General features: G+C 46.5%; 1 long non-coding RNA gene across 1 annotated transcript; it reads left to right on the forward strand.

Annotated features, from left to right (window-relative positions):
* The first annotated feature begins 11,348 nt into the window (after nt 1–11,348).
* LOC127009786 (uncharacterized) lies at nt 11,349–12,990 on the forward strand. The gene is made up of 2 exons (XR_007762258.1): nt 11,349–12,907; nt 12,948–12,990. It is a non-coding gene; the product is annotated as an uncharacterized LOC127009786 (long non-coding RNA).
* Nucleotides 12,991–13,302: the final 312 nt, after the last annotated feature.

Genomic DNA, 13,302 nt, shown 5'->3' on the forward strand with positions numbered 1-13,302 from the left:
AGCGTACCGTCGCTAACCAAACGTTTGTAGAAAAAATATATGAAGACCTAGTGATGCTTCATACGGTAGGTAATGAATGCGAGCTATTTTGCGGCGGCGGCGTTAGCTCGATTAATCCCTTTAGGGAGCTGTGGTTTTGGTGGTCGTTAGCTCAATTAATCCCTGTAGGGAAGAGTGGTTTTGGTGGTCGTTAGCTCGATTAATCCCTGTAGGAACAGTGGTTTTGGTGGTGGACGGCCAAATCACTGAAAAATGGGCTTTCAAATGTCCCTACAAAATCCCCAAAATCGAGAAAATCCTAGTCTCTAAAGAAAGGAAATTCCCTAACGTATACCTTGTAGTCTATTCCTTATATATTCGTAGTAGCCGCTAAGCAGCGCGGTCTGTTGGACGAGTGGTGGTGTAATTGGATGGTCAGCGTAGTTGAATCCCCCACTTCACCCAATCTCCAATCAGTAGCTTTCGAGCAACTCTTGGGAAATGTCATGTTTTATAATGTTACATATGGTACAATGACGGGTTAACTCCGTCCACTTCTTGTAAGCTTCGATGTTAGATAATTTTACTGAGTAGTTTATAGGCATTAAAATAAAACAGATTTGTGACAGCTGTCATCCAGATCGAACTGACGGGCTCCTGCTGTTAACTGACGCGGAGTGACCTACCGACTGCTACGTATGGACCCCTGGCCTTCCATTTTACCGCAAATTCCACTATAAGTATCGCGGTCACTGAATAATATCCGTTTGTTTTCTGACGCAGTGCTTGTCACACCATTCATAGTTACACTTGGACACGCCTTCCGTGTCTTTGTTGGACCCGGTACTGATGGATAGTAATTCGGTCCTTTTGTCAACCCACATGTTGTTTTTGCCAATCAGAAGAGGTTAAATACTCAGTTAACACTCTACCGAAAAGTTGTAAAAGTAGACGGATATTTTTGAGGAGTGAGTGTCGGGCCTTCCATCCATTATGGCGGCTTTTCTGGGAAACAACTGACTTCAGGAACCAATGTTGTGGTGCCGCCGCTGATAATTCCCTCGCGTAGTAAATATTTTACATGAATGTATAATAGGAAAATACAAATAGCTGCGGACTTTGGTTGCTTTAATATAGAGAAAAAATAATGTATGAAAAACTCTTAAAAGACCGTTTTTTTGTCCGAAATCGTTATAATCCATGCCATTTTGGATATTACTGACTTTAGAACTCAGTTTAGTAGTGTGCACTTTTCAAGGCAGGTATGAGGCTCAGTCTGTGTATAAAGGTGCTTGTGAAACAATAACAATGGACCTAGAAAATCCAAGCCGCCTAACTCTATAATTAAAGAGGCTTCTGCCCCCCTGGCCCTCCTAAAGGTAAAACGCATACAAAAATGCATTATAATAATAGTTCTTTCTACGTAAGTTAAATTACTACGAATATTGGTTTGGAGTGGTTATTCTGCTAAGTTTTGCCTGGCTAAATGCCGGACAAATAATATGAACCTTTGGTGACAGAAAAAGATTCAAGAATGAGCCAAATACCTGTGTAATGTGTGGAGCTGATAAAGAAGACTTGAACCACTTTTTGCTGCAGTGTGGATGCTTATAGGGAAGAAAGGGGGGAAAATTTAATGTTGCAAACGACCCTATGACGAAGAAGAGGAAAATATAATAGGAGATATCCTTTTGAAGAACAAGGATTGAACAAAGTAAAAGAACGATTTTAAATTCTGGGAAATACGAAAGAAAAGACAAAATCAATATAGTGAAACCAAATCAGAAATAAGACCCAGACCAGACCACCAGACCACAGTATCAAGATCACATCAGAAGTGCCGATCCAAAGGCAAGACTTACGCTATCTACCTGAACCTTCCTGTCCCAAGTAAATGTAGCCCTGTCCACACCCTGGTCTCCTCCCTCCTTCCTGTCCCCAGCACAGCCTGTCCACACCCTGGCCCTCCCTTTGCCTCCCCTCCTGTCCCAAGTGTGTGGGAGCCTGTCCAACCCTGGCCCTCCGCTTCTTCCTGTCCCAAGTGTAGCCTGTCCACACCTGGCCCTCCCCCTCCCTTCCTGTCCCAAGTGTAGCTCCTCAGTCCACACCCTGGCCCTCCTCCTCCTTCCTGTCCTAAGTGTAGCCCGTCCGTCACCCCTGGCCCTCCCTCCTTCCTGTCCTGGGTGTAGCCTGTCCACACCCTGGCCTTCCTTCCTTCCTGTCCCAAGTAGCCTGTCCAATCCCCTGGCCCTCCTCCCTCCTGTCCCAAGTGTAGCCTGTCCACATTCCCTGGCCCTCCCTCCTTCCTGTCCCAAGTGTAGCCTGTCCACACCCTGGCCCCCTCCCTCCTTCCCTGTCCCAAGTGTAGCCTGTCCACACCCCTGGCCCTCCCTCCTTCCCTGTCCCAAGTGTAGCCCATCCATCACCCCCGGCCCCTCCCTCCTTCCTGTTGTCCCAAGTGTAGCCTGTCCACACCTCTGGCCCTCCCTCCCTTCCTGTCCTGGGTGTAGCCTGTCCACACCCTGGCCCTCCACCACCTGCACACTCACCCTGGGGCCTGTAATGCCGAGGGGCTCTCTCCTCTCCACGAGAAACACTGCCAGGGCACTTCAGGGCACGCGGCGGACCTCGACCTTGATCTTGATGTCACAGGGGACTTGTTTGCTTCCTCCTCCTTCTTCTTCCTTCCTTATAAATGACCTAGCACGGAGGAGTGGATACACAACCCAGGCAAGTGAAAGTATGAAGATTGGATGTTTGAATGTGAGAGGTTGGGGTGTGGGCAAACTTGAGGGCATGAGTGCAGAACTGATGAATGGAAATATGATATAATAGGCTTGACTGAGACACACCTGAGAGGTGACGCAGACTGAGGGAGTGAGGCAGTGATGATTGGGAAGAAGGAAAGAAACAGAGACTATGCGGAGGATATGGCGTAGCCTTCTCCACCGCAAAAATGAGAATCTGAAGGTGAAGAGCTAGATGTAGGTAAATAGTGCTAGCAGGAAGATGGTATTGAGCCGTGGAGTGTGTGGAATGCAAGAATAAAAAGGGCAGACTAGGGAAAGAGTAGTTATGGTTGTTGGGGAAGTATGGCGACTGTAGAAGGTGAAAGAGCAGTAAGGGAAAACAGGGGAAAGTGCATGAATATTCTTAGAAAAGTTGTGGAGAGAGAGCATGCAGAGAGAGAGGATTGTTGTGGTGATATGAATGCACATACAGGTAAAGAATGAATATATAAATCGGAATGGAGAAATGCTAGCTGAGTTTGTAAGTGAAATGAACTTAGAGAACCTGAATGAAACCTGGCTGAGGGACGTGACCTGGAGTGCAAGAAATCAGTAGTCTGGTGATTGATTATTTACTGGTAATGGGAGAATGCGGAATGTGTTCTCGTATGTGGATAGATGAAGAGGGAATGATTGATATTGTGTCTGACCATAATATGTTGACCGTGGAGGTGGGCTGAAAGGTAGAAATGAAATGAAAGAAAAGGACAGGAAGAAGAAGTGGAGACTGAGAGGATGTAGGTGGGACCATTTGGTGGTAGACTTGAGGAAAGAAATTGGGAGCTGGGTAGTTTGAATGATGTGGACGCTTTGAATGAAAGTAGGCTCGTAGAGAATGTGAGAGAGCTGCAGTCCAACATGTAGGGCATGTAGAGAAACGAATGGTAGAAAGCGTGTAAGGAAACCGTAGGAACGATGATATTGGGACAGCTAGGAAAGAACGAAAGAGACTAAATAGACTGTGTAGACGAATGAGGAGAAGGAGGCAAGAAAGGAAGAAGCTGAGGGTGAATACCAGAATGGCCAGAAAGCTACGAGACACCAACGACTGACAAAGCGGAAGATCATGAGTGCAAAGGTTCAGTGTGAAAGAAGTGTAGATTCAGACCCTGAGAGAGAAAGGGCTTGAGGGAGGTCGTGAGTGGTATAGATTCCTGAGAGGTGAGAGGATGAGGACAGTGAGAATGTGGAAAAGTCTGAAGGTGAACAGAAAATTACAGATAAGGAGAAAATGAGGGAGTCTGTTAGGGAATTCTTGGGAAGAAATAGGAGGAGTAGGGGAAGTATTTGTGCAGAGAGAAGGATGTGTGTTCATGGAGAGGAAAGATGCAAATGAGCTGAATGAAAGGATCAGTAGGGAGGAGGTTGAGAGATGTGGAAAAGACAGAAGAATGGTAAGGCAGCAGAACCAAATGAGATCCCGTATGAGTTGTATAAAAATGGGGGTGAGGCTGTGATTGAGAGAATGACTGAGTTGTTTAACCAGGTGTGGGAAAGAGAGAGAGAGAGTGCCAAGCAAATGGAATGAATGTAGAGTTACTCTGATCCATACGGGTGGAAATAAGAGCAAGCAGGAGTTAAAAACTATAGGGCAATCTCTCTGGTAAACTCAATAGGAAAAATATTTAGTACTGTGTTGAATGAAAGGTTGCAGGTAATGGATTGGAGAGTGCCAGGCAAGTGCTGGGTGAGGAGCAGAACGGATTCTGAGTGGAGACAGGCGAGCAGAAGGGGGTGATAATATGTTGTTATAAATGAGCTGATTGAAAGGGAAAAAGAGAGAGGGAGGAACTGTACTTTAGCCTTCCTAGATATAGAGAAAGCTTACATGACAGGGTGAATAGAGATGTTGGCAGAGTGCTTGAAAAGTTAGCTGAGTGATAAGATTGTTAACATAATTAGAAGTATGTATGTTGGTGGCACAAGAGCAAAAGTATAGACTAGGTGATCTAGAGACAGATGAAGTTGGGAAGAGTGAAAGAGGAGTGAGACAAGGCTGTATATTATCACCAACATTATTTAGTCTTTTTTCTCACAGAGGAATTAGCAGTCAGAATGAGTGAGAATGAATGCAGTGAGTGAGAATTGGAGAGGATAAAGTATGTGTGTTGTTGTATGCGGATGATGTGGTGGTTATGAGTGAGCTTCAAGGAAGGCTGAAGAACCACAGAGTCTCCTAGATGTAGTAGGGCTGGTGAAGGGATTTGGGGTTAGGTTCAGAGTGAGAAGAGCAGCAATGATAGTGAATAGGTCAGAGGATGAGAGAGAAACAACTTGGAGACTGAAGGGATGAGTTGGAACAGACGGCTATCACAAGTATCTAGGGGGTGCGGATGGAGGTAAATGGATGCGGCAGGGCCAAGAATGTAAAGATAAGTATGGCAAACCAGTGGGTAGGCCGTTTAGGGAGTGCAGCGAGGATTGAGAGAGCGAGCAAGTATGATGTCATCCGTGAGGTTTGGAAGAGTGTGATGTCCTGAGCATTATGTATGGAATGGATGTGATGACATGGAATGGACAGTGAGTGATAGAAAATTGGAAGCGGGGCAGAATAGTAGCAAGAATGGCACTGAATGCACCAAGTTGTTAGCATGCAGCAGTAGAGGCCTAGGGGGGACATGGGATGGAGCACGTTTAGGAAAGACTAGTAAAGGCAACCTTTGAGATATAAAGTGAGACTGGAACAAATGGAGGATGACAAGATTAGCAAGTGGCGAAAGTATACTTGTGTGGAGTATAAGAGATGGCAAATGGAAGCGAATAAATGTATGGAAGAATGATAGACAAGAATGTTATATGTAAGTAGGTGGGTGTAATTGACCTTTGAAGATAGACAGAACAGGAAGTTTGAATGGGAGAATAACAAACAGAAATGGAGAGGGGTTTGAGGATGTAAGAAAGTGGAAGTGGTGATAGATATATAAGAAGATGAGGATTGAGCAAGTGGAAGAATGATGGAAAGAAAGGAAACTCTCGGACTGGTATAGGGAGAAAGAGGCCCAAAGTGTGGAGGTGGTATGAGGGAAGCCTGGAGGTGATCTTCTTTCCGTGCTAGAGCGCAGTGTCTGGATGAATGCAAGGAACTATAGATGGTCTGAGTCCTGCAGCAAAGTGATGCCAGATGTGTGGGACAGGGGTGGACGAGACTGTGCAGCATGTAGTGCTGGAATGCAAAATAGGCGAAGGATTACAGGGACAGGAGAGAACGAAGACAGATGCATAAGTTTTTGAGCGAGATGGGACGTGATAAACGGGAGGACTGAAGGGAGTGGATGAAAGGTGCTGCTGGGGGCTCAGTGGAGAGACGAGGACGAGGATTGAGGCAGTGAAAGAGTTCTTGGAGGGCATGTGGCGTGAAAGATGTAGAGAATGATATCTTGCCCCGAGAACATAGGACTTCCCGCATGTTTTGTTTTCTTTTTCACAGGAGCTGCTGATATAAAATGCCTGGCTGGGAGAAATCCTGAGGCCACCTGTGACATCATCAAGATCAAGATCAAGATTATAGCTTCGGCTCCTTCTCTTTGTTGTTTCACTCTTTCTGTCTCCCTATATTCAGACTTCTTCTCGATTTTATCCTTTCCGATTGACCTATTTTCCCATTTCTTTATTTCTCTTATTTCCTGTTTTCTTCTTTTTTCCCTTCTCCTCTTGTTTATCTGCAACAATAAACTATCAATCAATCAAATCTCCTCTTGCACATCTTCTTAGGTCCTTCTTGATTCTTTATTTTTTGTACCTAGATTCAGATTTTCCTGCTTTCCTTCTGATTTAGTACATATTTTTCCCATTTTTCTTTTTTATTTCCGTATTTTCTTCTTTCTTTTGTGATGATTCTGCTTTTTTTCTCTTCTTCACACTATATTCAGGTTTTCCTATTTTCCGATTTGCCTATTTTCCCTATTTTTTCTTTCTTTCTTTCTAATTGGAGACTTTTTATGCCTCTAAGTTGTTGTCTTTTTTTATGCATTTTATTTATGGTCTTTTTATTTCTTGTATTTTCTTTTCCTTACGCTTTCAGTTTTATCCTGGAGGAATAATACATGGAGTGGCTCCCTCAGTGGAAACAAGGCCTCGAGGAAGATTCTTCCTCCTCTGAGCAGGCATTGTTTAACTTTGTAATAACTAATCCGATGAAGTCCTCTTAAAGCTCTCCAGTCCCTTAAACAAATGTACAAGCTCCCCGGACCTGACAACGTATATCCTATACTGCTTAACCCTAGAATGGAAACCGTTTGCCGTTTGGCACAAAATTAAGGGTTTTTGAAACTCGCGGCTCACTGTGGTTAACCTTTCCGAATTTTTCAACTCATTCACGGGCATGTATTAGTGCGTCGGTGCCCTGTTGAGGAGAGGGTATCACAGTCCTCTGCTCCTTCTCACTTCTCTGGTATGAGTGCCCTGTGTGCTATTCTTTGGCACAAAGCGTTTCCAGTAACGTTATTTTTGTTGTCAAATAAAGTTTTGGAAGTGGCCATTTTGACCCAGGTGTGACGACATGTAGGAATTTTTGGGGTGAGTATACATTAGCCTTTGTACTTCACAAAACACTATATACAGAAGTTTTTTTTTTTATTCGGTGATGCGTGATAACGTCCGCGTTACGAGGACAGATCGTTCAGTGAGTATGACTTGGCATTTCTTGGTGTGAGGACGTGCTTTCATCACGTTGCCAGCAGGAGAATCGCCATTTCCTTTGTCATTCGGTACATGGTTTCCGGCGCCGTATGTTCAACCGGTCGTATCTCACCATTTGGTCCTAATTCCTCCATCAGGTCGCATGTGCTGCTCCGTACGTGCGCTGTTCAAACAAAGACTACATATAAAGAAAGACAGAAAGCTCCAGATCTCGGGCGCTTCCAGCACACTCCTTGGCAGCTCGAAGTTAGTCGCATTTGAAGGTATCCCACAGTTCTACAGGGTTCTCAAGGAGCTGAGCACATAGAACCGATTTGAGACTGTCACTGCATAGTCTTGAGCACATGCCAAGTCTTTCAGCCTTCTTGACCTGACATGAAGCTTGTGTGTTGCAACAACAAGCCTGTGGTCAGTTGCAAAGAACTCAGTACTCCGGTAAACCCTGCAGTTCTGAAGGATCCTCCAACGAGTACTTACGAGGATGTGGTCAATCTCCTTAGCTACACCTGCGGCATCGCTGTACCAAATCCAGCGGTGCAGCTCTGGTCTCTGGTACCAGAACCCCCTGGATCTTGCAAAATTCAGGAGAGAGCTGTTGATGTTCCTAGTACTAGAACCATGGGGACCAACACAGCCAGTGCCACTTGTAGTACTGAAGTCGACCAGGACCATGAGTGTGTTCCAGGGGAGGGCACTGGAGTCGAGAACATCGTGGAACATCTCCTCAGTGTTACACACCTCAGTAGGAGCTTACACTGCAACATGAGACATGAAGCCCAGAGTGTGCCTCAGTCTCTCTCGCATTATACGCTCATCAACCCAGTAACCTGAATCACAAATGCGTGCAATTGACTGGAGATGCCAATAGCTACGCTTCTTGAGATGGAAGCCATTGCTCATGCCGGACCAGTAGAAGGTGTACCCCTCACTGATCTCGCCACTGCCAGGCCTCCTTGTCTCAGAGAGTGCCTCATGTCCACCCTCTGCCTTCTGAGCTTATTTCATCAGGTGGGGCAGACGATCATCGTCTGAGAGGCTCTGAATGTTCCCCCACACAGAACCCTCTGAAGGTTAACCCAGGCCTGGTTCTATGGGCAGGCACAGCCTCTGTACCACCCTGGCCACCCCTAAACAAAAGAGGGGTTAGGGAGCCATTCCTCCTTCGAGGTGCAGGGTTCCAGGTTTTGCCCTGCACCTGTCATTGACGGCAGGCTCCCCTGGATGGAATGCATCAGGAAGCCTGTCGCGTGGTCGGGCCTCCAGCAAGACATACATTAAAAAGCATATTTTAAAGAAAAGGCTGAGAGCAAACTTGCTTTGCCCAGTGCAGTCCTTAGCTGCAACAAAGCACCTTGAGCCTATTGGACCTCGCCAGCTACTCCTGGACTTCTTTTACCTAGACCTCAACACTTCTCCTTTCATTCTCCGGAATTCTTAAATACCAAATTAGTATTGGCCAACTCTAGTTGTCTCATCCTGAGGTAGGAGCCAGGTTGTTCAGCAGGTAACTCTCTTGCTTTGATTTAAGTGGTGTTCTTGCCTAGTTCCTATATTTTCCCACATGATGTTTAGTTGAAAACTAGTCAAGAACTTTGTTGGCTTGAGCAAGTAAGGGCTAAGAGGATGGTGGTTCACTGAACCAATCCTAAAAGTGAGCCAGTTGGATCATGTAGTGGGGGCAATTTGTTGGATCATGTAGTGGGGAAAAGTACTTGTTTGTAGTGGGGAAAGGTATTGTTGGATCATGTAGTGGGAAAGGTAGTAGTAGGGAAAGGTACTTGTTGGATCATGTAGTGGGAAAGGCACTTAAGTTGATCATGTAGTGGGGAAAGGTACTTGGTTGGATCATGTAGTGGGAAAGGTACTTAAGTTGATCATGTAGTGGGGAAAGGTACTTGTTGGATCATGTAGTGGGGAAAGGCACTGTTGATCATGTAGTGGGGAAAGGTACTTAAGTTGATCATGTAGTGGGAAAGGTACTGTTGATCATGTAGTGGGAAAGGTACTTGTTGGGTCATGTAGTGGGGAAAGGCATTAAGTTGGATCATGTAGTGGGGAAAGGTACTTAAGTTGGATCATGTAGTGGGGAAAGGTACTTGTTGGATCATGTAGTGGGAAAGGTACTTGTTGGATCATGTAGTGGGGAAAGGTACTTAAGTTGGATCATGTAGTGGGGAAAGGTACTTGTTGGGATCATGTAGTGGGGAAAGGTACTAAGTTGGATCATGTAGTGGGGAAAGGTACTTAAGTTGGATCATGTAGTGGGAAAGGTACTTTGTTGTCATGTAGTGGGGAAAGGTACTTGTTGATCATGAGGGGAAAGGTACTTAAGTTGGATCATGTAGTGGGAAAGGTACTTAAGTTGGATCATGTAGTGGGAAAGGTACTTGTTGGGTCATGTAAAGTACTGTGTAGTGAAAAGTACTTGTTGGTCATGTAGTGGGGAAAGGTACTTAAACAATGACAATTGCAAAATCTTGTGGAACAAACCGTTGCAATGCAAGGAAGCCTGTGTGCAGTGGCAGTCTTAAATTGGTTAATTGTGCTCAGCACCCTTGAGGACTCTGTAGATTTGTGGGATACATTCAAACCTGAAACTCTTCAAGCTACGAAGGAATGCATTGGAGAGCACCCAAGATCAAGGAGTGATTTTGACTCGGGGGAGGCGCAGGAGAATATCGAGATATGCTGCCAAGGAGTCGGGACCACTCCACCACTCGGTTGCGTAGGACTGAGTTCTCCTGAGGAGAGACAAGAAGAGGTTTGTCAGGGGTCTATCTGAGGATGTCAAGTCCATTTTAATGCAAATGACCTCCGACCTACCTACCAATCCCTGAAGAGCTCCGCCCTGAGCCTCCCTCACAGGTTAGTGCACCATCTCGCAACTACCATGGCATTACACTGCTAAGTGTGCTAGGCATGGTGCTTGCCTGTTCATATCTTATGCACATTCTGCACTCAGCTGCTGAAGTTGCAGAGGCCTGAGTAGTCAGGATTCACCGCTGGTAAGCCAACAATGACTGTATCCCAGCACTTTGCTTGCTGGTAGAGTGCTGACGTGAGTTTTGAAAGAGCAGGCCTGCAGCTTAGGTTAGTCTCAAGATAATGTAGACACTCTGGGATCTACAGCCTGTGGGATTCATGCAGGGACCGCTGACTGGCCTGTACTGTGGGACTGAGAATGTTGTGAAGTGTGGGTGTGTCCAGCTTCTTCCTGTGAATATGGGAGGACGCAGGCTGAATCCTTGCTCCATCGCCTTTCTAAACACTTGTGTGGACTGGGCATTAGTGTTGTGAGCCAAATTCATTATGGAGCATATATTAGGTCACTGGCTTTGTTTTTGTCCACGATGCTGTAATCCTCGCCAAGTCACTCAAGGTTTTGGGGATGGCTCAAGGTATTGCATGAGAAGGCCAAGCCTTTGGGACTGCAAGCCTTTAGGACCAAGATGAAGGTACAGGTGTTTGAGGCTTAACTGCATGAAACTGTCATGCCCCGGGATTTTATTTTTCTATTTCTATTTTCCAACACGCCCTCTGTGTGTATCGAAACACACGAGAAATTAATCAAGATCAGGGTATTCGGCGGCTGCCTGGGATTGAACCCATGACCAGCGTGACGGGAGAGCCACCTCACCGAGTCGGGCCAAAGAGGTACCACACTGGCTAAGTGGGTTATGGGAGGCCTGTTCATCAGGCATAGTCGCCGCACTACAACTGTGCTGTCTGTTCATGTGTGGCGAGGACCTTGGCAGTGTAGTGCAGAGTAATGGCAGGTCCTGTGGCTTGTTCAGTTCTCTTGGTGCCCTGGGTGGAGGGGTGCTCTGGGAAGGGACCATGGGGGCGGGGCAGACAGTTTTGAAGCGCTGAAATGAGGTAGTTGGTCCGTGCCACTGGGTGGAGAGGTAATCAAGGTAAAGACGGACCATGGGGCAGGGCAGACAGGTTTGAAGCGCGGTAATGAGGTAGTTGGTCCGTGCCCCTGGGTGGAGAGGTACTCTGGGTAAAGATGGACCATGGGGGCGGGGCAGACAGTTTTGAAGCGCGGCAATGAGGTAGTTGGTCCGTGCCCCTGGGTGGAGAGGTACTCTGGGTAAAGATGGACCATGGGGGCGGGGCAGACAGTTTTGAAGCGTGGCAATGAGGTAGTTGGTCCAGCCATGCATCAGAGTGAGGGTAACCACTACAGTGCCCTCTTGAATTTCGCGCAATCCGAGTTTCACGATCCTCGAGTTTTGCGCTTGGTCCTAAATTCTCACTATCCTGATTTTTGTGCATTACCGCCCTGAGTTTCTCGCTGCTCAGACTTTTTTTTTTTTCCTCCCCATCTCCGCCTGTAGCGCCGGTAGGCTTTCTTCAGGGGCCTGGTGGTCGGTCCAAGCCCGTCATGGCGCAACAGTGTCCCACAGGTGATGTTCTGGAAATTTACCCAGTTCTCTGACAGGGTTTGGGTAAACACTCTTGTCCTCCCGTCTTTGAAGCCACCAGGCTCAGGACATTTCAGGAGCCCAAATGTGGAGCCCTCTAAAGCCTAGGTCCCCAACCCAAATGACCTCGAGGGTCGCATTGCCCATTCCCCGTCAGCCCGTGGGCCACATCCAAAAAACACCACCACCACCTTTAATATAAAATATGATATATGGACGTCTAGAGCAGGGGAGAGACACTGAAAACTGAATGGCCGAGGCCCCCTTATAAAGCCGAAAAGTGCGCCATAGTGGACGCTGATTGGCCGGCTTAACAGCGCACGCTCATTGGCTCTCAGCACTGCAGAAATTTAAAAAGTTGTAAACCGGTCATGTGCCCACAGTCTGCACCGCGGGCCACAGAAACGATCCTGGAGCCCTTCGGCAGGCCGCACCTAATGTTGAATGATGTAAAGTCCCGCGGGCCGCACCAAGGGTGCTCGCGGGCCGCAGGTTGGGGACCTATGCTCTAAAGGTTAAAGGTTACCCCTGGCCTGGGTGTATGGGCTGGTGCCCCATCTGTACCACACAGCTGCTCCCAAAACAAGGGTGTGTTGGGATTTCTTAGTAGGTGAATATAGTCAGAAGTGGCAGCCAGTCACCTTGTATCAATGTCTGTTTCCTTACAGATGGAGGAAGGCAACGTTGAGCTGATGTCTGCCCTCACTGAGGCCACCAAGTGTGTGGAGGAGTTTAGGTCTGCAGAGTGACTCCAGTCCTCAGGCGGGCCAAGGCTTCAGAGGATACCAGGCTGAGGATCAATGGGGATTCAGTTCTTACTTCCGGACTTTATATTTTCTAAGGCTTATGGATTTACGCCTTTATATTTCCTAAGGCTTACGGTTATACTATAGTGTTACGTAGTGTTGTCGGGAGCATTTATTGGTGCAGCAGTTACTTGCATCCTGAGTGTTGCAGGGTGTGGCTGTTACTCTGCACTCGTGTACCCAGGCAGGTTTTTACACACCTTTTCAGGCACTTGTGTACCCAGGCAGGTTTTTACACACCTTTTCAGGCACTTGTGTACCCAGGCAGGTTTTTACACACCTTTTCAGGCACTGGTGTACCCAGGCAGGTTTTTACACACCTTTTCAGGCACTTGTGTACCCAGGCAGGTTTTTACACACCTTTTCAGGCACTTGTGTACCCAGGCAGGTTTTTACACACCTTTTCAGGCACTTGTGTACCCAGGCAGGTTTTTACACACCTTTTCAGGCAAGGTATTTTGCTTTTGTATCTTCACCTTAGTTTCAGGATGTCATTTTCACCTTTTGTAGATTTTTTGTATATTGCAAACATTTATTTTACTAAACTTCTACAAATTTTGGTGATTTTCCTTCCATACTCTGTCTTTCACTACAGTGGTAATATATGTATATCTCCATAGTAAAACTCTAATGCTAATAATTCAGTTTCAATAATGACTCCAT

This window comes from Eriocheir sinensis, chromosome 42 (assembly GCF_024679095.1).
Source record: "Eriocheir sinensis breed Jianghai 21 chromosome 42, ASM2467909v1, whole genome shotgun sequence".
In the NCBI taxonomy this organism is placed as follows: Eukaryota; Metazoa; Arthropoda; class Malacostraca; order Decapoda; family Varunidae; genus Eriocheir; species Eriocheir sinensis.